At 33.1% G+C, this 25,894-nt stretch overlaps 1 protein-coding gene and 1 pseudogene across 1 annotated transcript in view; one reads left to right on the forward strand and one right to left on the reverse strand.

Annotated features, from left to right (window-relative positions):
- LOC129495604 (low-density lipoprotein receptor-related protein 1B) overlaps nucleotides 1-25,894 on the reverse strand; it is a 1,831,349-nt gene that overhangs the window by 363,207 nt on the left and 1,442,248 nt on the right. The window lies entirely within an intron of this gene.
- Nucleotides 14,618-15,078, forward strand: LOC129495606 (peptidyl-prolyl cis-trans isomerase A-like; annotated as a pseudogene).

Genomic DNA, 25,894 nt, shown 5'->3' on the forward strand with positions numbered 1-25,894 from the left:
ATCTCATGCCCCTGAGACCATAATCAAGAGTCATATGTTTAGCCAACTGAGCTTCCCAGGTTCCCCAAGCATTCTTAGCTTTAAAAAAAGCATTTTGAGGACTGTAAGAACACACACATATATTTTTTTCTTTGCAGAAAAATTATATAGCATGTTATTTATTTGAAATAGGATTGGGACTTACTTCAAATCCTTCTCTGAGAATTGGATTTTGTTTTTACAATTAATATCTTTACAGAACAAAAACTCAGTAATATAAATAAATTAATTAATTTTAAAAAATGAAGACTCACTCAGCAAAAGAGAAGAGTTTTCTAAAACCTTACCCGATTTGGGGGGAAGAGAAATTACCCAACTCTGTCTCCTCTATTCTTCCTATCTCACCTAAGGTGGGGTGAGGAAGCTGAAGAACCCTTATGAAAGCCACATCCCAGGGACAGAGACCCACAAAAGACTGAGACAGAACCATAGGACTTCAGAAGGCTTGACTTTGCCCAGACTTCACAATTACATCAATGGGACTCTGGTATAGTAACAGTGAATTATATCTGAAAAAAGTTGACAGTCTTATACTCTGTTTAAGAAGAAGCTGTTAGGGGTAGCCAAAGAAAACAGATGAGATGAAAACAAGGACACTGGAGCAAGAAGCCTCAGACACCTAGAGTTATAACAATGTACATAGTTTTGCTTCTTACCATTTTAATGAAACCTCATGCTAAAAGCCTATTCAGCTTAGTTCCTATTATCTGGTACACCATGTCCAGCTTCAATAAAAAATTTCAGGGCACAGTAAAAGGCAAGGAAGAAACACAGTCTGAAGAAACTAAGCATGAATCAGAACCAGAATAAGATATGACAGAGATTTCAGAATTATCAGACTGGGAACTTAATATAATAATAATAATAATAATAATAATAACAATAATAAGTGAAGAGCTCTAATAAAAAATAGACAACATTCAAGAACAGATGGGAAATGCAAGTAGAAACATAGAAACTATAAGAATTAAAAACAGATATAGAAATAAAACATACTGTAATGGAAATAAAGAGTTCCTTTGATGGGCCCATCAATAGACTAGATATACCTAAGGAAAGAGTCAGTGAGCTAGAAGACATGTCATTAGAAACTTCCCACCCTAAAATGCAAATATTAAAAAATCCAAACTCAAGAGAATATTCAAGAACTGTGGGGTAATTTCAAATGGTATCATAAACACTTTAGAGAAAAAATTAGAATAAAGAGGTAACAGAAGAAATATTTGAAATAATAATGGTGTGATTTTTCCAAAATTAATGAGAGACACAAAACCACAGTTCCAAGAAACTCAGAGAACACTAAGCAGAATAAATACTACAAAATCTATACTTAGGCATATCATATCCAAACTGCAGAAAACCAAAGACAAAGTGAAAATCTCAAAAGTGCCAAGAGGAAAAAAAAATCTTACCTAGAGAAGAACAAAGAAAAACAACTATATTAAACATTTTATTAGAACCTATACAAGAAAAAAGAGAGTGGTGTAAAATATTTAATGTTTTAAAATAAATAAAAACACACCAGTTAGAATTCTATATCTGGTGAAATTATTTTTCAAAGGTAAAGGTAAAATAGACTTTTCAAATAGACAAAAAAGATAACAATTCATTGACCATAGAACTTGCCTGCAAAAAATATTAAAATAAATTCTTCTCGAAGAAGAAAAATTATATAGATCAAAAACTTAGATCTGTATAACAAAAAAGAAAGAATCAGACATAGAATAAATGAAGCAAAAATAAAATCTTTCATTTTACTTATTCTTTATTGATATAATAAATAACTTATTTTTCAAAATAATAGCAATGCTTTGGGTGATTCCAGCATATGGATAAGTGAAATAATGACAGCAATGTTTTAAGATATGTGAGGGAAGAACAAAAATATCTCTTTTGTAAGGGACCTGCACTATACCAATGAAGCAGTATAGTGTATTTGAGAGTGGACTTAGATTGGTTGTAAATATATGTTGCAAACTATAAGAAAACACCTGAAAAAATAAAAAAAGAAGCATAATTAATGCTAAGAAAATAGAAAAAATAAAATTGTAAAATTTTTCATTAAAACAAGAAGAAAAAATAAAGAACAAGTGTAACAACTAGAAGACACAACCATGCAGACATTAAATAAATATTTATAATTACTTTAAATGTGAATGGTCTAAATATACCAATTAAAAGATGGAGATCATTGGAGTGGATTAAACAAAAACAAACCAACTATATGTTGGCTATAAGAAATGCACTTTAAATATAAAGACATAGAGACATCAAAGGTAAAACGATAGATGCTATAATAGTGTTGTATGGTAACTGATGGTAGCTATAGTTGTGGTGATCATAGCATAATATATTAATGTGTTGAATCACTATATTGTAATGTAACATTGTGGGTCAATTATACTGCAGTTTAATAAACAAATATTTCAAAAAAAGAAAAAACAAAAGGGGAAAAAGGGAATGTAGAAAGACATAATCCTTAATGTCTATGCATATAACAATAGAGGATCAGAAACATGGGTAAAAACTGAGAGAATTATAAAGAAAAATAGACAAATCCACTATTATAAAGATTTTAAAGACTCTCAGTAATAGATAAGGCAGGTAGAAAGTCAGTAAGGATATTCTTACCAAATAGGACCATTAATCAACTTGATCTAATTGATGTTTATAAAATACTTTATTCAACAGCAGCAGAATATACACTTTTCTCAACTCATGTGGAACATTTACTAACATAGACCCTATTCTGGACCATTAAACACACTTAAACTAATTTAAAAGAATAGAAATCACACAGAATATATTGTCAGACCACAATGGGATCTGGAAAACTGTGCGGAGGTTCCTCAAAGAGTTAAAAATAGACCTGCCCTACGACCCAACAATTGCACTGCTGGGGATTTACCCCAAAGATTCAGATGCAGTGATACGCTGGGACACCTGCACCCTGATGTTTATAGCAGCAATGGCCACAATAGCCAAACTGTGGAAGGAGCCTCGGTGTCCGTCCAAAGACGAATGGATAAAGAAGATGTGGTTTGGGGATCCCTGGGTGGAGCAGCGGTTTGGCGCCTGCCTTTGGCCCAGGGCACAATCCTGGAGACCCGGGATCGAATCCCATGTTGGGCTCCCGGTGCATGGAGCCTGCTTCTCCCTCTGCCTGTGTCTCTGCCTCTCTCTCTCTCTCTCTCTCTCTCTCTCTCTCTCTGTGACTATCATAAATAAATAAAAACTTAAAAAAAGTATTAAATAAAAAAGATGTGGTTTATGTATACAATGGAATATTACTCAGCCATTAGAAATGACAAATACCCACCATTTGCTTCAACGTGGATGGAACTGGAGGGTATTAGGCTGAGTGAAGTAAGTCAATCGGAGAAGGACAAACAGTGTATGTTCTCATTCATTTGGGGAATATGAATAATAGTGAAAGGGAATATAAGGGAAGGGAGAAGGAATGTGTGGGAAATATCAGAAAGGGAGACAGAACATGAAGACTCCTAACTCTGGGAAATGAACTAGGGGTGGTGGAATGGGAGGAGGGAGGGGGGTGGGAGTGAATGGGTGATGGGATGAGCACTGGGTGTTATTCTGTATGTTGGCAAATTGAACACCAATAAAAAATAAATTTATTATAAAAAATAGAAATAAATAATTGGAAAATCCCAAAATACCTGGAGATTATGAACATGTTACTAAATAACATATGGCTCAAAAGAGATTCAAGAGAAATTTTAAGATATTTGAACTAACTAAAATTTTAAATACAACAGTGACAAGCACAAAAGCTGTGTTTATAGAGACATTTACTGCATTAAATGCATTTTTAGAAAAAAAAAAGAGAAAGGCCTATAAATAATCTAAGCTTCCATTTTAGGAATCTAGAGAAGGAAAAACTATTTATACCTAAATCAGGAAAGAAAAATAAAACAAAATAGAACATATGTTAATAAAATTAAACAGGAAAACAATAAAGTCTATGAAATTAAAGCTTGTTCTTTAAAAAGATAAAATCAATAAACTTCTAGCAGGTTTACTTAAAAACAAGGAGAAAACACAAATTATTAATATGAGAAATGAGAGAGGAGCCATTACTACTGTTGCTATGGACACTGAAAGGGTAATAAATGAATATTATGAACAAATGAATATCCATGCCTCCCATTTTGATAACTTAGATGAAATGGAACAATTTCTTGAAACCAAAACTCACGCAAGGAAAAAAAAAATCAATAATCCATCATAGAAGATGCATCAGCAAAAATCTTCCAAAAAAGAAAGCGCCAGACCTAGATGTTTTCACTAGTGAATTATACTAAATATTAAAAAAAAAACAAAATTATACCAATTATCTATAATCTCTTCCAGAAAAATGAAGCAGAGGGAATACTAATAAATCTATTTCTATGAAGCCAATGTGACCTTAATACCAAAACTGGATAAAGTCTTACAAGAAAAGAAAACACTGGAGGGGTGCTTGAGTGGGTCAGTTGGTTAAATGTCTGACTCATGATTGCAGCTCAGGTCATGATCTCAGAGTGTGATATTGTGCCCGCCATGGGCTCTGTGCTAGACATGAAGCCTGTTTAAGATTCTCTCTGTCTCTCTCTCTCCCTCCCTCTGTTCCTTCCTCCTTCTTAAAAAATAGTGCAGATGTATATTTCCTGTGAAGTAGCTATAAAATTACTATATGTAATGTGGTATATCCCAAATGGGATCCTACAACAAAAATATTAAAAAGTACATTAAGTAAAAACTACAAAAATCTAAGCAAACTGTAGACTTTGGTTAATAATAATGTATCAATATGGTTCATTAGTTATAACAAATATCTCATATTAGTAATTAGGGAAACCGGGTATGGGATATGAGAACTCCCTTACCACCATTTCAATTTTCCTCTAATAAGAAATAAGTTCTACTAAAGAAAGGGTGAAAGATCAATTTTGAGTTCAAGTTTGTAATTTCCTATTTGAGACTCCAAGCTACTTCATTTCGTGGGGCCTCAATTTTCTTCAGAAGATATGTTTTAGAGAGTTACTGTGCAGATTAAATGCTATGGAGCTTTTGGTAGAATGCCTAGCACATGATAAAAACACAAAAGGTAGATAATTATTACTAGTACCAAACTGAGAAATATATGATTCATCTAGGGCTTCCTATGAATAGAATTCTGTGATGCGCTTCATATAAGAGCAATTCCACTGCATTGGGCTCCAATTTTAAAACAGTATTACAACATTGTTATTATTATTATTCATTGATTATCCACTTTTATTTTGGTGTAGCTTAGATACAAATTATAATTCTGTTCTTTGGATTTGTGTTGTAATAACTTTTTTTCTTAAACTTTTATTTTTCACACATGAGAGACATAGAGAGAGAGTCAGAGATGTAGGCAGAGGGAGAAGCAGGCTCCCTGTGTGGAGCCCGAGGCAGGATTCAATCTCAATATCCTAGTATCATGACCTGAGCCATAGGCAGACGCTCAACCACTACTCAGGTACCCCTGGGTTGTAATAACTTTAGAACTGCGGTAATTGAATTTCATTATAAAGACACTGTCAGCCTAAGTTTTTCCATTGGCTAAAATGGCCCACTTGCCCATCTGTAGCCTGAGTCTTATATCCTATATGCTAAGTCTTATATCCTTATATCCTATTCTGTTCTATAACCTTTATTACAATAGATGGAAACTTCACTGAACAAGTTACTAGTAATGATGAAGAATATGGTGAAAATAAAGAATGATGAGTTTCATATTTTTGTTGTCTGGAATATACACATTATTTTATATATTTTATATTTATATATTTATATTTATATTATTTATGTTTAATTATAATATATTTTATTATATTTAATTTATTATAATGACTATAATGCAATTTATTATATTATATATAATAAACAGTTAGAAAACAATTAAGATACCTAATTAGTAATTTAGTAGGATTCATTCCTGTATTTGATCATGAAATGGCATGTTGAACACCACATACCTGGCAAAACTTAGTCAATCTTCTTCTCCCTGAATCTATTTTAGGTAATTCTTAGTAATCTACACTATCTTCCCAACGTGGTCCTTTATCTGAGGGTATTGAAAATATAAATACATTTCCAGTTCACAAGTATTTTAAACAAAACTGAGATCAATGTAGACCCACTGTTAGAAGCAACAACCTCTGGCAGCCAATATTCTGCAAATAACTGGTTCTGAGCTGAGATTATTGCAGCCCATATATTAGAAGAAACTAGGAGCTTTGTGAGCCACTTTGAAAAATAGTCTTTCACAATCAAGAAATTTGCTCTAGATTGCACCTGCAAAAATCAATATTGATTCTTTTATAAAGCGTCTTGAACCCTTAGCATGGAAGAATCAATGTCTTTGGCTGATTATGTATAGTAGCATGGCACACAATATACAGTTAATTCAATAATAAGCATTAATTCCAGGTCAGTAGACATTCATCAGCTAATGCTTTCATGAAAGCAATTCTCACATGTGCTGCATAAAGCATGGCCAAAATAATTTGAGGGTCACTGTTGGAAAAAAAAATACAATTTCCATTATATTCCTTTCTAGAAAGAAAATGTATTCATGCATTTAATTACTCATTATAGATGTGTTAATGTTTTCTATATTCAAATCATGTTGTAAGGTAATAAAGTTACAACATAAATCCCAATGCCTATTTTTTAGGAGCCATGATATATATCTAGATTATATACATATATTATAGCACACATATATTATATATATTACATATATAATATAAAATAATATAAAAATATATAGTATATGTATATCGGTCACTGTATTGTGCCTCCTTATTTTAAAATATACCACATTTTCCTCCATTATTTATAATAATGCTCTTATATAAAAATTCTCTAAAGAAAGTCAAGGTAACTGGAAATATCATTAAATATGTGTTCAATTAGAAATAATTGCTATACTAAAACAAACAACATTGTACATTATTTTTCTAATGAGATTCAGTTTAAGAAGCTAAAGTTCCTTGAAGTCTGGGAAGTAAATGCATTAGCCACAAACACAGCCTACTTCTTCTCAACATTCTGGAAGAAAAGCATTTTATTAATTTGGTGGAAAAGACTCAACATGACTGTGATATTGCTTGCTGATGTCTAAAGCCACTTGGTTGAGAAGACAGTCCATGGAATGAAAAGAACCAAATCTTGTGGAAAAATAAGAACTAAACTTTGGATCCGGCTCACGGGGTATATTATTTATTAATGGCTTTGTATATAAGAGTGAAATGTTCCTCAGAAACAATTACAAAGTTACAGAAGTCCTACCCAATTTACAGACACAAAATAGATATGAAAGTGACCAGAGATCATCTCAGGGGTGGAACTGAAGTTAATTTTGTAGCCAATGGCACCAAGGCTCTAAGAACAGATACATAGAAATGATGTTTGGAAAGAAAGGGGGGACAAAATGCTGCTAACCAGGAGATGGATTGAATGTCCCAGCATGAAATGAGATCTTTAACTTTGTGGTTTTATCTTTCACTGCTCATGCCTCTGTCAACATAAATGGTAATTTTAATAACTCTAAGTCTCCTTTCCATGGGCAACATCAAGAGGAGGTCTTGGGGAGTAGGCAGCTTCTGATTCTGTACTTGAATATGTTCAGAGATTTTTCTTCAGAACTTTCCATACATAAGATGATGTAAGCTATTAAACAAGCCAATTTTTTTTTTTCAAATTATATCTTTGGCCTGAAAGTATTTCTGCTTTGCCATGAAAGTTATTTTAGAATTCAAATTCTTTCTCCAATTTGTTATATATCATTTCAGTTCTCCTGCTCAATGGGAAATTGGTGTGGATTAGACAACAGGTGTCACTGCTGTAAATCTTCCTGGATATGAGCACCTGCTCCAGCCTCACAGACCTGGTTTTACTCTCTTTCCTTCCTCTTTTAGCAGCTGTTGCATGGCCCAGAAGGTATTTTATTAAAGGTGTAAATTCCAGAAACACTTTGACAATGGGACCCTCGAAAAATCCAATTAAAAATATATCAATCTAAAATCCTGTAAAAGTTGACCAGACTGAAAAAGTGGATTACAAAAATCCTCTAATCAACCTTCTAAAAAACATTCTCATTTGTGATCAAAACATGAGCATTTGGCATTACTCTTCTAGACCAGAAGTCATAAGTATCTGCATCATATGTAGAGTGATGCAATTTGAGCATGAATTTATAATTTTAAAAGACTTTAGAGGTTTGCCATGCATTATAATGACAAAATCTCAGAGTTGGTAGTGAATCTTCCTGAATGTCTCAGACATTTTTTTTCTGTCACTGTATTTGCTATTTCATCACATATCATGTTCTAATGTAAATAAAACAAAGCTCTGACTATAAAATGAATCATATTAATTCTCTATAAATCACTGTATATGCCTAGTGGTTATAAGCATGTGCTAGCATTCCTGGAGGGATGTGTTCTAATGTACTTTATTGTTACAGCCACTATTAAGTAGGTGGAAATCTTATTCCCAATTTAAGGATGAGGAGCCATTGACGGGTCAGGTAAATCAATGGTGAAGCTTGGATTTAAATCCCATGAATGATGATTTAATGAGTGATATCTGCAATGGAGAATGGCACATAGTGGGATATGAAAAGATTAAATTCTCTGAGGATGAGAAATATACATTCCCAGCACCTAAAATCATATTTCAAAGGTAAAAGATGTCTGATAATTTTTTCCCTTAATAATGTAATGGTATGTTTGATTAAATATATTACTGGAAGTAATGATTGTCTGACACACTGGCTTACGTGTGATGTAAGTGATATCTTCTCAGTTTTAACTGTCCAATGGGCTTAAGAACAGACACTACTCATATACTTTTTATATTATATATATAATCATTTTCTACTTTATGAAAAATATACCCTTTGAACAGGTGTTCAGAATCTAAATATTTTCCCTACTAAGAAAAAAAAAACGTAAGATTTCTCTTGACCATTCCTTATTGTTGTCTACAAGTCTTTGAAGAAAATATTATGATTTATGAAAAATACTAATCATTTTTTTTATCTTGAGACACTGTAGAATCCTAAGGCTTCTTTCTCCAGCCCTTTTGCTATAATACATGTCCTGGGCTCACTGTGCATAAATAAATTATGCTGGTTCAGTTAAACAGCACTGATAGATCATGAGTTCCATTTTGATACGCAGATTTGAAATAAGATGCTTTCTATTTCAGTTTAACTGCACAATGCTTACTGCAGTCTCAAATTTATACAGGTGATACTCTGGGCTATAGTAATTCTAAAAGTAGTATGGAAGTTCTACTTTTCTTTTCTTCAGCCTAGAAAACAGAGTAATCTTTCTAAAACAAGGTCAGATTATTTCATACATCCCCAAACTCTATAAAAGCTTCAAATTTTACTTAGAATAAATCTAAAGCACTTCCCATGGTGGCAACATCCAGGATGGTATGGTCTCAGTCACCACTTTGACCTATCAACCCTTATTTTCCCTGGGCTGACTCTCTCCAGCTATGCTTGCTTTCTTACTTTTTCTTGATTCATCAAGCTTTCTTTTACCTCAAGGCCTTCATATTTGCTGTCCCTTTCTCTGGAACACCTACTCCTCAGCTCTCCTCATACCCTAAAGAAATCTGGTCAAATGCTATATACTTAAAGTACACTCCATTGATCACTCGGCTTAAAATAGCACCATTTACTTCTATATAGACTGTTCCTTTGTCCTGTTTCTTTTGCTTCAAAAATTTTGTAACTATTTGATGAGGATATTGAATTTAGTTTATTATCTGTCTCCTGCACTATAATGTGAGCTCCAAAAAAATACAGGAAGTTATGCACTGCTTTCCTCCTCTTATGAGATAGTGTGACACATGATAGGCATTTTCTAAGTATTTGTTGTATAAATAAACAAAATAATGAATTAATGAAAAAAACTTACTGCACATTTTCTAAAACACTCTTATTTCTGCTGACCTTGAATTATCAGCCATATGTTATGGATAGAACTTGTGTTTGATGCTACTCCTTTTGTTAATGAAATATATAACTATATAGTCATGCATCCTCACTTATCAAGGCCTTTTTAATGTGAAAGTTGAACCATTCAAGAGTCCTCAGTGTAAAATTCCATAGAAAAGACAAAATTATAATTAGTCATCTATGCTATCCACAAACCGCAGCACTCAAGTGGATATTAAAACTGTAATCTAAGCAGCAGACTTTTGCAGATGACTGTTCTTTTTATGAAATTTAAATCTTGGAACAATGACTGGTAGTATAGAAGGAAATTAGCCTTCCCAAGATTTCACAAGTTCATCAAAAGCTTTATTCTTTGATGAGCAATGGCAATGAAAAAAAAAAGTTCTTATTGTGGCAGAAGTCAAAAGACAGATTTTTTTACAATGCAATGTTTTACTCTTAGGTGTCTGTATGACTCCCTTTAAAAGAGGATAAAACCCTCTCAACATCTGGCTATCAAAGGATGAGCTTACCAGAATAAAACTTCCTAAGATTTTCCAAAATAGCCATTAAACTCTAGTAACTTTTATGGTAAATATCACAGCTGGACCTGGTGACGTTATGGTGATTTTACTCTCTCACTCTCTCAGAATATTTTAAGGATCACAAAAAAATTATTCTTAAAGTCCTAGCCCATGTCCTCAATTTCACTAGACTATAAGCTCTGTGAGGGCAGGGACCCTCAGTGCCCTGCTCTGCAATGAATCTCCAATGCAAACATGGTGCTTAGGTGAAGTTATGATTAAAATAATATGTCTTTACTTCCTTGTAAGTGATCTTACTTTTTGTCAAAGACATACATATGGCAATGTGGTTGGAGCTAGAGAGCACTATGCTAAGTGAAATAAGTCAGAGAAAGGCAAATACCATAATTTCACTCGTATACAGAATTTAAGAAACAAAACAGATGAACATAGGGGAAAAAACAGGCAAACCAGGAGACAGACTTAAGAAAACAAACTGAGGGTTACTGGATGGGAGGTGGGTGGGAATGGGTTACATAGGTGATGGGTATTAAGGAGGGCACTTGTGATGAGCACTTGTATTGTACGTACGTGATGAATCACTAAATTCTACTCCTTAAACCAATATTACACTATATATTAACTAACTAGAATTTAAATAAAAATTCAAAAAAATAAAGTTTTTAATGAGTAAATACAATGGAAAAGTAATTGATGCTTAGTTTTTATTTTTAAAAATAGATGTTGAAGTTACATTAAAAGTATTTCTAAAAGCCAAATCTAAAAAATCAAATAAACTACATTTATTTGAAAAAAACAAAACAAAACAAAACAAAAAAAAACACAAAGAAATAAAACAAGAATAAGGACACCTAGGTGGCTCAGCTAGTTAAGTATTTGCCTTAGGTTCAGGTCATAATCCCAGGGTTCTGGGATCCAGCTGGGCATCTGGCTTCCTGCTCTGCAGGAAGTCTGCTTCTCCCTCTCCCTCTGCTTGTGCTCTCTCTTTCTGTCAAATAAATAAATAAATAAATAAAATCTTAAAAAAAAAAAAAGACAGTAAGAAAGAAAGAAACCAAAAATCAAGAACAATGTAGCAAATTAACTTTATGTCAGAACAATAGATTTGGAAGATAATTAAAGATAATAGATTAGCTAAACTCCCTGGATGATCTACTAAAACTTGCTGATTGTAGCAAAGGGGATGTGTGACCTAGACTTTCATAGAGGTTTTGAAAGCGGAGATAGATCTGCCCATCTGGATGGACCAAAGTGTCAGCACTGGAAATCTCTTCCACTCATTTCCTTAGCCATTTCTTTTCAGTATCAAAGAGCCTTTGAAAGCAGGGCTAACACCTACAGATCTCTGGCCATCCAATGTTGCCTATACTGAAAAGCTCCTTCAGCTGTTCAGCTGATCCTACTGACTGGTGTCTGTGTGTCATCCAGAGAAATGGAGTGTGTGTCCTGAGATTTGGGTAAGTCACATCTGAACTGCCCATGTGGGCATCTAACTTCAATGTCCTAAGACACTTCTAGGTCCCAAAGTAAAGAAAGATAGAGTCCCTGATGATCCTGAAGATTATGGTAATGTGGAAGAGACACCTGAATCTTCAGTATCTGTTAAGACCAGAGAGCAAAAAAATCTACCAGTATATCTCACATGGAGAGGGGATTAAAAGTATTCCCTGAATATTCCAGGGCATATCTTCCTTTTATGGCATTTGACTCACAATTCATATATACAGTTCTATATGAATTGTGTGTAGGTATGCATACATATATATATCAACTTGTATATATGTATACATATGTATACATATAATTTTATATTCCATTTTGTTGTAAAATGTTTTTTTTATTTATTTTTTATTTTTTTGTTGTAAAATGTTTTAAGGTGGTTGTTAGCACTTGTGAGTACTTTATATTGACTACGTATGTACATATATAGTGTTATATATATCTTAATTTAGCAGAACGATAAATATAATTTTCACACTTAAAGCCTGTAACACAGCTAGATTTTGCAATTCTGAATATAAAATAAGAAAAACAAAAAACAAAAAAACAAAAAACAAACAAAAAAAAAAACTATGCCTTTTTCCCCTGAGTAGAGAAAAATATATACGTCCAGGATGCCCGACCTTTCCTTTATATTGGCATTATAATTAAATATCACAAACGTTTTGCTCTCCAAATAGTTTTTTTCTTAATAACTGATGCCATTAAGGTGGCCATATCACACAAAAAAAGAAAAAAAAAACTATTCTCTGGCTCTATTTCATTGTTCATATCCTTCATCAGATAAAAACCATACATTGACCACTTCTTCTTCACAAGGTACTAGGAAAGATGTGGATGAAATTCTGCTTTAAAGACCAAAACAAACATGTTGTAAAATGTGGTTTTTATTATTTTAATTTATAATGCTTAAATGACAGAATAAGAATGCAATCTGATTGCTAGCAGTTATTGCATTATTTATATGACTGCCATTAAAATGTGAATTTAAAAACTACAATGGCAGGCTAATGTGAACAAAGGTAACCTAGTGAGGCCTTAGAAACCCTCCTGCTTGGTTAAAAGGAAAAAAAGAAAACAATGTGCTTCTATTTTGTGTAAAATGCAATAATCCTAGTATTCCATCTTTTCATGGAGAAATTCATCAAAATAATAATTTTGCTACCTACTTATTAAAGCTGAAAGTACATGATAACCATTTCAATGTACAATGTTTATAGATATTGTGCGTATCAGGATATAATACGCTGTGTATTCCATTTTCCTAACTAGTAACCTCAAAGTTTATGAATCATATCTATTCAACAGTTTTATCTAATATGTAAGAGAAAAATCAGGAAGAAAAGTAAGAGGTGGGAGGTAGTAGGTGTGTCCAAAATAATGTCAAATACTTTGTAGACATTTTTCATATTTACTAAAGTACATTGGATCTTGGACTTCTCAGCAACTTTCTCTCAATTCCTCCAGTAACATTTATAAATTCATTTTGCAGCTTTGCTCTTTTTCTCTCTGCATGCTGATTTCCCAGCTGTTTGAACTTCTGCTATTACTTATTTCAAAAGCATCTAAGCTTAAAATGATATAACTGGTCACAAAACTGAGTGCCAGGGCACTAATGTACACTCTCGGTTATATAAACAGCCAATAACCCTCCATTCCCATAAGAGAGTATTGATTACATATGAAGGTATAAAAGTCCTGCCATTTTTATTCATCTCTTCCTATATTGGACAGATAAAATTATTACTATAAAATTATTAAATAAAAGCCACTATTATGCCTTTGTGCTTTTTATTTTCAAAAGGACACATAATAGCATTCATCATTTCATTTTGATCAAACACAGGGCTACACTGTGCAAACCACTCTGATCGAGTGTATGACCTCATGTGTTTTTTTGCCACAATGAAATCGGTGTTTGAGTTTTTACAGAGGTTGTAAAACAGCCATTCAGGGTAAGTATTCTTTGTTCTATATTTGTTTTCTAATTTAAGTACAAAATTCTTTGGTGAAAAAAAAACACTGAAATATTTATGAACTGCTTCTTGTCTAAGGTGTTAAACATAAAATCTTCTTCATAATTACCTCCTGGATTTCCACTTTTTCTGCATATATGTTTCTAACAAAAATGTTATTTGGTATCATTGTGACCTCTCAAATTCATCCACTTATTATTTTCCCTTTAAACTAACCATGCTTTCATTTCTAACAAAATAGAAACCAAAGTGAAATATTTCCAAAATGTTTTTGTTAACAACCTAGAAATATTTGTCTATACTTTCAATTTCATTTGCCTATGCTTAATCATAGGAACAGGTTATTGGATCCAGTAGGACTGAATATTACTTTTGGAGAAAATCAGGCACTTCTATATACCGGCTCCCTATAAATCTATATATGGGCTTAATCACAGTGCGTAAGCTTAAACATGGAGATAACTTGCTTTCAAGTTCCAGTTGTAAGCTTGAGATGTAAGACTTGATTCAGAACTTAGTTACAAGCCTTGCAGATGCCACTACCTAGGAGCCACCTGCAAGTCCAAGTCATGATCAACCCAACTATTTTCTTTGACATTGCAATGGACAGTGAGCCCTTGGGACAAAGTTCAGAGACAACAGAGAACTTTCATACTCTGAGTGCTGGGGAGAAGGGATTTGGTTTTAAAGTTTCCTGCTTTCATGGAATTTTTCCAGGATTTATTTGCCACAGTGGTGAATTCACATGCTATAATGGCACTGGTGGCAAGGCCATCTATGGGGAGAAATTTGATGATGAGAATTTCATCCTGAAGCACATGAGTCCTGGCATCTTGTCCATGGCAAATGTTGGAACCAACACAGACAGTTCAAGTTTTTCATCTGTGCTGTCAAGGTTGAGTGGTTGGATGGGAAGCATGTAGTTTGTGGCAAGGTGAAAGATAGCATGAATATTACAGAAGCCATGGTGTGCTTTGGGTCTAGGAATGGCAAGACCAGCAAGAAGATCACCTTTGCTGAGTGTGGGTAAATCTAATAAATTTCACTTCTGTTTTATCTTAACTACCAGACATTCCTTCTGTAGCTCAGGAGAGATGCCTTCACTGCCATCTGCTCAAAATATCCTACAGTCTTTGTGCTCTTGCTGCAGTTCTGTGGGGTCCATACTTTCCTTACTCCCAAGTCTAGCTGGATTGCAGAGTTAAGTTTATGATTATTAAATATTAAACAATGACAAAAGATCAGCAAAATTGGAAATATCTGTCTCTTCGAAATGCAAAAATTTTAGTTGAAATATCTGTGATGGAGGCATACATTCATTTTTCTCATTTCAAATTCAATCCAGGAAACACATTCTGGTAAATGCTTAAAAACTGCTTGATATTAATCTACAACCCCACCCCCAGCACAAAAATCCAACCCAAATCCAGAAGTCATGGTTGTTTGTTTCTAAAAATCCCACAGCATTGAATTTATTCCAAGCTGGTAGCTATCAAGAGCCCCCTAACAGAAATCTCCAGGAAGGAGTATGATCACAATCTCTTTTCTACTTGGGTGGCACTGGTACAACTCTGAGTTCAGGTCCATGGAATTAATTCAATTAGCTAGTGATGATAGCTAAAACCATAATAGTAAATCTTACATTAAAAATTTACTGGGGATTTGCATCTTGCTAGCAAGGTTGAACAATATAAATATTGGTCCTTAAAAAAAAATAGATGCCAGCAATACAATCAGAACAAAATAAAAACGACATTGACTTAAGCTTATATGGTAAAGTTTGAATTTGACAGAAAAATTAAGACTTCGTGATAAAATTAAGATCAAGAATCTGAGACCTAGGAAAATTGATCTTGTTAAAATTAATGCTTACATTTGAAAATTCATATGTCACAATCTATAAAATTAGAATCTAAAAAAGCTAAAGAATAAAATTTTCACTATATAATTTACATGCAAATTAATAGGTCCCAATAACATTAATTCATTAAAGTCAAAATAACAGTGAAAAATAATTATGGACATTTAAGAGACTTGATAGAAAACTGATCAAGGAATTTTCTTGAAATTTTGTTAGATTTTTTAATTGAATTGTTGGTACACATAAATATGTAGTCAAAATATTTGAAAAGTTAAATGTTGGAGTGAAAAAACAAAGTACAAAAACTGATACTCTGTAGAAGCTGTAGAGTATAATGGCTAAAGCTCAAATTCTGATGTAAAATAATTCTGATTCTAAATCTTTTGGTTGACATTAAGCAATTTATTTAATCTTTCTAATCCTAGTTTTTTTTTTTTTCAATCCTCAGTTTTTTTCATCTGCAATATGGCAGTGACATATTCTTGCCCATCTCACATTGTAGTTGTAAATATTAAATGACATACTAGAAATACAGTGTACGGTGTTGTGTTGGGTACAAAATGAGCTTACTACTTGGTTAAATGGACTGTTACCATTAAACATAAAGTTTACTAACTGCCTATCTTTGCATTTAAAATTTTAATATAATCAGTTTTTCTCTTTTCTACTGTCTCTATATTAACCCTTTCTCAATATTATTGATTCAAACTTTCCTACTTTTTTTAGGATATTACTCAAACATTTGTCCTAATTAATGAAACTAGAAAAATGTTGTTTTTATTTTTTTCTACTCACATTATAGTTTCTGTAATATGTATTTTGTCATTTATAATTATATAATTTTCAAAATTTGAAAAGATTCATAGTCTGTCATCAGGGTCTACAATATAATAATACCTACTTACTTCATATGGTGTTCAAAACACAATTTTCCTAATTCCACCTACCAAAACAGACTAAGAGAAAAAGGAAGTATTCTTAAATGTTAGCTTTTTAGATTTTGAAGCTAGTTTTCATGCATTGCTTCTATTCCCAGGATAAATCTTGCTCATTCTCATAGGACAAGTTTTTGAGACCATCCTAATAATCCTACTCTAAAAGTACTTGAGTCTGTGAATACCTATTTTTTTTTTTTAAGATTTTATCTATTTATTCATGAGAGACACACAGAGAGAGGCACAGACACAGGCAGAGGGAGAAGCAGGCTCCTCACAGGGGACCAAATGTGGGACTGGATCCCCAGACCAAAGATCACACCCAAACCAAAGGTAGAAGCTCAACCACTGAACCACCCAGGTGTCCCCAGTCTGTGAATATCCTTTAAGAACATGACGTGTGAAACTGTATTCCTCAGGTATGAGCACTGACTATAGAAATTAAATCTTGCATTGCCTAACAATGTGCTTCTATTGGTACATCACATAATATATAATTTTAATTTTGGATATGGAGAAACTGAAAGTCAGGGAGCAAATAACTACTAAGATTACATAAGTGGTCAAACCTAGTTTCAAAGTCAGATCTATCTGATGCCAAAGCTCATCAATAAATACTATTCACATATAGCGTTAGTTTTTTTTAATGTTAACAAAACATAAACTTCATTATTTTTAATCCTAAAGCACAAAGTAACTATATCTTATAAATTACTTTGCTTAATATTCTATGTTGTTTATTGTTTGAAATAAAATTAAACTTCTCAGCACCATTCCTGGATATATACACACATAAATGTAAATGTGCATGAGCACACACATATAGATATACAATATGTGTATGTATAGAAGTATGTGAAAGACAATTAAGTATACATTGTGTTTGAAGTATACAGACATATCCACACTATGAACATGTGTTTCTGTACATATGTATGTGTCTACATATACAACATAAATACATATACATTGATGCATTACTTTCTTCGTGTTTCTTGATATTTTCTACACAAATGTACTTATTCCATCAGTTTTCTGCTTTGGATAAATGAAATATGATATTTTGAATACTAATGGGAAAATGTGTTATAATTAAGTGAAATAATTTTCTAGTTTTTCTTTGCATTTAAATGGAATGAAAATTCTGAAATTATAAGTCAAAACATGTTATATTCATTAACAGCTTGCAAAGTTATTTTTAAAATTCTGTCTGTAAATGCTTTCTTTAAAAAAGTACCTAAAATTCAAATGTCTAAATATGTGAAATATTTTAGTGAAATATATTTTAAGGCTATATTCATATAAATTTATATGACCAATGGACACAATATTTTTCTGAGTGAATACTGAATAATATTTCAAAATAGTATGAAGCAATACCACTTCTCAATGTCAAAATAAAGCAAAGGATATATATTTAAAAGTAAAATATCTAAAAGAAATCCTGTTATACTGTCATACATATTAAATATCTAAATATTCTGACTGATTTTTTTGACTCTTAAAAATCTGTATTTAAAGAAATAATTCTGAAGAAACAGCTTTAATGACATTTATTATTTTTCTTATTTTTTAATTTTCTAATGATTTATAAATCAAAAAATGAGCCTATTAATTAAGATAAATATTACTTTGATAACAGATTTCAACCAAAAAGTAGATTAGAAGGGTTTAGTTTCTTCATTTCCAACTACCATCTACCAACTGGTAGACTAGCAGTAATAGACCTTAATTTCAAGAGAAGAAAAATTAGTTAGATACAAAGAAATCTTTATAACTATAAAAAATATGTTTTAAGTTATAACATTTATTTACAAATGGCAAGCTGAAGAGAAATTAAAATAACCACATTTTGAGAGACTGTTATTTTAAAAACTTTTAGGACCATTCCATCAGGTTTTATAAATTCTTAAAGAATTAATATTGCTGCACACTCATAAACCACCCATATATAAAAACATTCACACCCTCCACGAGTCTTAAAATAGCTTTTGCTACTTTTTATATTTTATATTGTCAGTGAGCTATAGGACTGCACTTCGAATTCTCCTCCTTTTTCTATATTTTTTAACATATGTTAGAGCCTCCCATTTATTCATTTATTCAACAAATATTTATTGAGTGTTAGTATACATGATGAGCTGGCATGCAATTTATCATCCAAACTGAGACACTTGTGTGACCATTAAAAGGTGTTGGTAACAACATTGTCAAGTCAGCAGACAAAAAATGGCACAGTTCTGGGCAACTGCGTTCTATACATATGCTGGGCACAAATCAGCTGTGGCCCCTGTACTCATCAACCACACGGTCTAGGGGACAAGTTAGACCCAAATAAAAAATATTAAAAAAGAATTTACATATTGTACCAAGTATCAAAAAAAAAGAGTGCTGAATTGTGGAATAGCATAAAGAATGTGAGCAGTTGGGATGATAGATCATTCTCTGGAAGTAATGTTAAACTTAGAAATGAAGGATAATAAGAAAAAATATTGACATGGGAAAGCACAGAAGGTGGCATAGGATTTAGGGGTAACACACTGGAAAAGAACTTTCTAGGTAGAGGAAATCATACATGACATATCTGAGGTAAAGCAGCCTGAAGAACTGAAAGAAGTCCAGTTTGGCTTAAGTCTCAGGAATCACACAGCAATGATCTGAAATCCCAGGAAACAGATTTTACAAGGTCTTTAAAATGTAGCAAGGAGTATGAATTTTTATTTAATTGCAGCCTAGTAACTTTAAGCAGAGAAGTGAAATAATCCCATTCTGGCAGCTTTGTGGAACACAATTTATATAGTTAAGAGACAGAAGTTGGAGATTGTCCACAGTTACAACCAGAATAGCAATTGTCATCACAATTAGCCAGACAAGGATACTGGTGATGGGGATGGGGAGAAAGGGATTGATTCAAGTTATATTTTATAGGTAGAACTGATCAGATTATATCTCTAGAACGTTAACTTTCAACAAACTTTTTGAATTTTAGCCAATATTTTAAGTCGTCTTTTAAATGTTTTCAGCATAGATATTTCCTAGGTCCATCAAATTGAACAAATCCAACATTAACTTCATTATAATGTTCTCAAACCTGTTCTTCATCTAATATTCCCCATATCAATTGTGATTTCCCCACTTAATTCAAGGTGGTAATCAGAGTTACATAAAAACATCTCCTCCCTCCCTTCACTTGCCACATTCAAATAACCATCAATTCCTCTCATTTTTTTTCTCAGAATCTCTTAAATGCAGCCTTTGCCCCATTCTTTACCTTATTACTACTATCCTTTGTGTGGGTAGTACCAATTATATCCCACCTATAGCACTTTCAAGAAAAGAACTATTAAAGTTTCTTGAATCTCACATTCTAACTTCTTTCCAGGCTGTATGCTCCTGAATGGAACAGCTGGAGCTAATTCCATAGTTGAAAGATCCAGAAAATGTAACTTCTTTTCTTTCAGGACCTCGGGGCTTTGATCTTTGTTAAAGAATTTATCAAACTCAATCCCCCCAAAAAAACAAAACAAAACAAAGATCCAGTCAAGAAATGGGCAGAAGACATGAACAGACATTTCGCTAAAGAAGACATACAAATGGCCAACATACATATGAAAAATGCTCAACATCACTCCACATCAGGGAAATACAAATCAAAACCATAATATCACCTCACACTGTTCAGAATGGCTAAAATTAACAACTCAGGAAATGACAGATGTTGGTGAGGATGTGGAGAAAGGGGAGCCCTCTTCCACAGTTGGTGGGAATTTGAACAGGCACAGCCACTCTAGAAAACAGTATGGACGTTCCTCAAAAAGTTAAAAATAGAGCTACCCTATGACTCAGCAATTGTTCTACATGGTGTTTACCCAAAGGATACAAACATGGTGATCTGAAGGGGCACATGCACTTCGATGTTTTAGCAGCAATGTCCGCAATAGCCAAACAATGGAAAGAGCCCAGACAGATGAATGAATAAAAAAGATGAGATGAATATATATATGAAATGGAATATTAATATATATATTAAATGGAATATTAATCATCAAATATAATGAAATCTTGCCATTTGGATCTAGAGGGTATTATGCTAAACGAAGTAAGTCAGAGAAAGATAAATACATGATTTCACTCATATGTGGAATTTAAGAAACAAAACAGATGAACATAGGGGGAGGGAAGAAAAAAATACGATGAAAACAGAGAGGAAGACAAGCCATAAGAAAATCCTAACCATAAGAAACAAACGGAGGCTTGTGAAGGGAAGTCACTGGGGCAATGGGGTAATTGAGTGATGGGCATTAAGGAGGGCACTTGATGTAATGAGCCCTGAGTGTTAAATGAAACTGATGAATCACTAAATTATCTCTGAAACTAATAATACACTATATGTTAATTAATTTGAAAAGTTTTTTTAAAAGACAAGAATCCATTGCAATAGAGCTTGTTTCCTTGATTTATAGTTGCAGTTGTTGTTGTTGTGTTACATATTAATGCCATAAAGTTTGGGTTAAAACCAAATAGTTTCAATGCATGCTATGCTAGTATCAGAATCACACTACATCCTCTTCTGATCCTCTGGGTCTGCTAAACCATAAGAACTAGGGCTCATCAAAAAAGAAAATAATAAAAGTTACATGTGCTTAGCTGGAATCAGCATTACATTTTTTTTTAATTCCCTTAAGCAAATGCATTATCATCTGGATGGGTACAACCTTGGTAACATGTGGGAGTATATTTATGTTAATGTGTTTATACTATACTTTAGAAGTAGAAAAATAAAGAAACCTCAGGACAGATCATTCAATTTATATAGAATTTCAGGACATTATATAAGTGGAACCCCATTTTTGTTTTGCATTTGTAAATGAAACTAATGTTTTTCTCTTTTGAGAAATATGTACTTTTAGATTCTTGTTCTGTTCTCAAAAAGAGATATATATTATACCAAAAAAATAAACTTTATAGGAGAAGCCATTTTTCTGGGGGCAAATATTAATTCTCAACCTGCTACTCTATTGGCAAGCAAAGTCCTTTTCATTTTTAATTTTCTGGACACAACTTTGCATTTTCTATGTTTTCTCATATAAAAGGCAGAGATTTATCAGAAACTTCAGAAGAAGAGATGAAGGCAATTCATCCGGCACTAAGAGACAAAGAGTTTAGGCAAATCATTTTAAAGACTGGCCTGATAGCATTACAGTTTAAGGCAATAAAACCAGAGCATTTCATTAAAAATATATATACTCCTTAGGTCTAAAGAGGACTAGTTAACCAGAGAAAGGGATTGTACCATTTGACTGAAGTACATAAAAAGCTGAGGAACTTGATTTAAATGGTTCCTGAGGTAAGTCCCTGATGTAGTGTCTCCTACTAAAATGACTTGAAAGAACTCAGAAGAAATACAAGGTGAAAATTAACATCACCACTAAATTCTGGTAATGTTGGAAATTTTGCCCCAACATTAAAAAGTACCTTAACCCCCTTTCCCTATTATGCTCTTTAATATTTATTTTTCTTCAATCATTCCAGGAAGCAAGTGAACAACTTGGCAGTACATTTGGGAAATAAAAAGTGGAAGAAATAATTTTACCTTTGAAGATACAATTCCCAAAATGGCGAATGTGGTAGAGGGAAAAGATGAAAGAAGGGGATTGTAGTTATTCACATAATCCACAAAGCTAAGATTTCATAGAAGCAGCTACTTTGATTAGAAGAAAATGCCAGGCAGCCTGGGTGGTTTAGCACTGCCTTTAGCCCAGGGTGTGATTCTGGAGACCTGGGACTGAGTCCCACTTTAGGCTCCCTGCACGGAGATTGCTTCTCGCTCTGCCTGTGTCTCTGCCTCTCTCTCTCTCTCTGTGTGTCTCTCATGAATAAATAAAATCTTTAAAAAAATTAAAAAAAAAGAAGAAAATATGTAGATGAAAGACTCATAGACGCTGAGAATCACGTTAAGAAACATGCATATCACTCTGCTTTTGAGCTGAAGGTTTAAGAAGGTCATCTGAGTAGAATCAAAAGCAAAATATACAGGATGATTATTATTCAACAGGTTTGCCTTCTAAGGTAAAAATAATTGAAAGGGGGCTGGCTCCAACAGTACAGCCTAAGACTCTTGATCTCAGGGTCATGAGTTCAAGCCCCATATTGGGTGTAGAGCTTATTAAAAAAAAAAAAAAAAAAGACATGGGGTGCCTGGGTGGCTCAGTCAGAAAAGAGTCCATCTCAGTTCAGGTCTTGATCTCAGGGTTGTGAGTTCAGACCCAATATTGGGCTCTATAGTGGGTGTAGAGCCTATTAAAAAAAAAAAGCATAGAAAAACAATTGAAAAATAAAACAACAACAACAACAACATGATTCTAATGTAGAGTAGCTTCAGAAAAAGGGAAGATGATTTTCATCCAAAGGCTTAGGTAAATAATGTTTTTGAATATGGTAGTAACAGAAGAACATGTTAGAAAATGACCTGATACCTGTTAATAGAGCACAAAATAAATTAAATTTAAAAAGATATTATGAAGGAGTAGCAGAAAATCAAAAGAAAAGAAAATGCTAATAAAAAGCAAGGTCCTGAGATAAAAAGGAAGATATCTGAGATAAGGAAAGATTATAGGATATCCAATAAGGCAAAAACAAAATTAAAATTTGTAAGTGACATAGTAAAGAACACAATTGCCATTTTCAAACATTGAATTACTGATGAGAAGGAACTGAGATACTCTCCTCAATAAATTTGTAGATATAAAAGTAAATAGGTAAAATAAGTAAAATGTAAATAAGTAAAAATGTAAATAAGTAAATGTAAACAAATAAGTAAAATGTAAATAAGTAAAAATGCAAAAGATATGGAAAAGACTTAGATGCTACTGAACTATAGAATGACTAAAAACTAGAACAAAAGTAATAAAGATAAAATTTTTGACTACGTAACACATTAACACATTGCACACAAAGAGCAAAAACCATGGGAAAAATTAGTGAAAGAAACCCATTTAGACTTATTCTGCACAATTTTCACATTCATGACCATATTCACATGAACTTCAAGACAAGAAAAATAAAATTATATATAAAATGGATTACAATAAGGAATATATTTGGTTTATGTCCATAGTTCCTGGCATAAAGCTCCTAAAATCCTTAGAATTTCCTAAGTGATAATATTTTAATATTCATAAGGAACCCCTTTTGAACATGCTTGAATTCATGCTAAGCAGGTGATAAGGTGAGACCTCTGGATGGTCTTCGGATGCGGCAGGTAACCAAACTAGTGATTAGAAGCTTGGAACTTTCAGCCCTACGCAGTTACTTCTGCAAAGAGGAAAAGGATCTGAGGACCCATAAATTAAGCTCTGTAAAAACTCTTTAACAAAGATATTTAATGGATTTCTAGGTTGGTAAATGCATCCATATGCTGGGAGGGTGATACTCTCCAGTTCCACCGGAACAGAAGCTACTGTGCTTGAGACACTTACAGACTTTGCCCTATATACCTCTTCATCTGTGCCCTTTAAAATATCCATTATAATAAACTGGTAAATGTAAGCAAACATTTCTCTGAGTTTTCTGAGCCACTCAAGCATATAAATCAAACAGAGGAAATGGTCATGGGAACCTCTGGTTTATAGCTAGTCTGTCAGAAGCACAAATAACAACTGGGAGTTACAACTGGTGTCTGAAGTGGCAGCAGTTATGTGGGACTAAGCCCTTAACCTATGGGATCTGATGCTATCTTCAGATAGGGTCAGAAATATATTAAATTCATAATATACTCAATGTCTTCTGAAAATGGGAGAATTGCTTGGTGCTGTTGGGGAAAAAAAAATGCCAAACAGGATCGAAATTTGAACACATGACTTCACACACCCCTATTGAAAAAAAAAATTAGAAGAAAATAGAGTGTTAGAAACAGTTCAGGGAGAAAAATATTAGAAAAAAAATAATTAGAATCAGGCAGGTTTCCTTTCTTGTACAAAAGAAACATCAATATTATCACAAACATAGAAATAGAAATAAACTGTTCAAGTACTGTTTTAAAATATTTTGTCAAAGACTTATGATAGGGCAGCCCCGGTAGCGCAGCTGTTTAGCCTGGAGACCCTGGATCGAGTCCCACGTCAGGCTCCCTGCATGGAGCCTGCTTCTCCCTCTGCCTGTGTCTCTGCCTCTCTCTCTCTCTCTCTCTGTGTCTCTCATGAACAAATAAATAAAATCTTTTAAAAAATTAAAAATACTCATGATAGTCCATCTAAAAGAACAAATCCATCTGAGTAACTACAAATGAAAGAAAATAGATATAACCTATTTTATGATATTACTGAGGCTAGTTAAACATGTTCTAAAATTATTGAAGGTGGTACTACAAAGCTTGATACAAGTTTTGAAAACTATTCTTGAAATTATGATTTCTTTTTAAAGATTTTATTTATTTATTTGAGAGAGAGAGAGAGAGAGAGAGGGCGTGCTAAGAGAGAACACAAGCAGTGGGGGAGGGGCAGAGGGCAAAGAGAAGTAGACTCCCCGCTGAAGAGGGAATCTGACACAAGACTCACTCCAGGACCCCAGATCATGACCTTAGCCAAAGGTAGACATTTAACTGACTGAGCCATCTAGGAACCCCAAAAATCATGATTTTAAAACTGAATACCAGAGCTCTTGATTTAATCCATGAATGATATTAACAAAGTCTAAAACTTTGATGTTATCGAATAAAGTTGGGAAAAAATGTTGCACTACTTATTTTATTTGTTAGCATCTCCCCCAAACCTAGTGATTGCTCCTGTAGTCTTCCATTCTAAGGAAAGGCTATAATTTATACTTGGGAAAATTAGAAATATGTGAAATGCTCAATTACTATAGGATGCTTGGAGAAATTGTAATATACTCATTTGATAAAGTACTACAGAAATTATGACATATAAATGTATATATTTATGTAGGCATAATAATCAGTATATTTAATGACTTGTGTGTCATTTCCCATTGTGGAATAGTGGGAAAAGCATCATGATACAAAATGTCTATCTAATTTGAATTAGGTTTGATTG

Source organism: Nyctereutes procyonoides, unplaced genomic scaffold (assembly GCF_905146905.1).
Source record: "Nyctereutes procyonoides isolate TBG_1078 unplaced genomic scaffold, NYPRO_anot_genome, whole genome shotgun sequence".
Classification (NCBI taxonomy): Eukaryota; Metazoa; Chordata; class Mammalia; order Carnivora; family Canidae; genus Nyctereutes; species Nyctereutes procyonoides.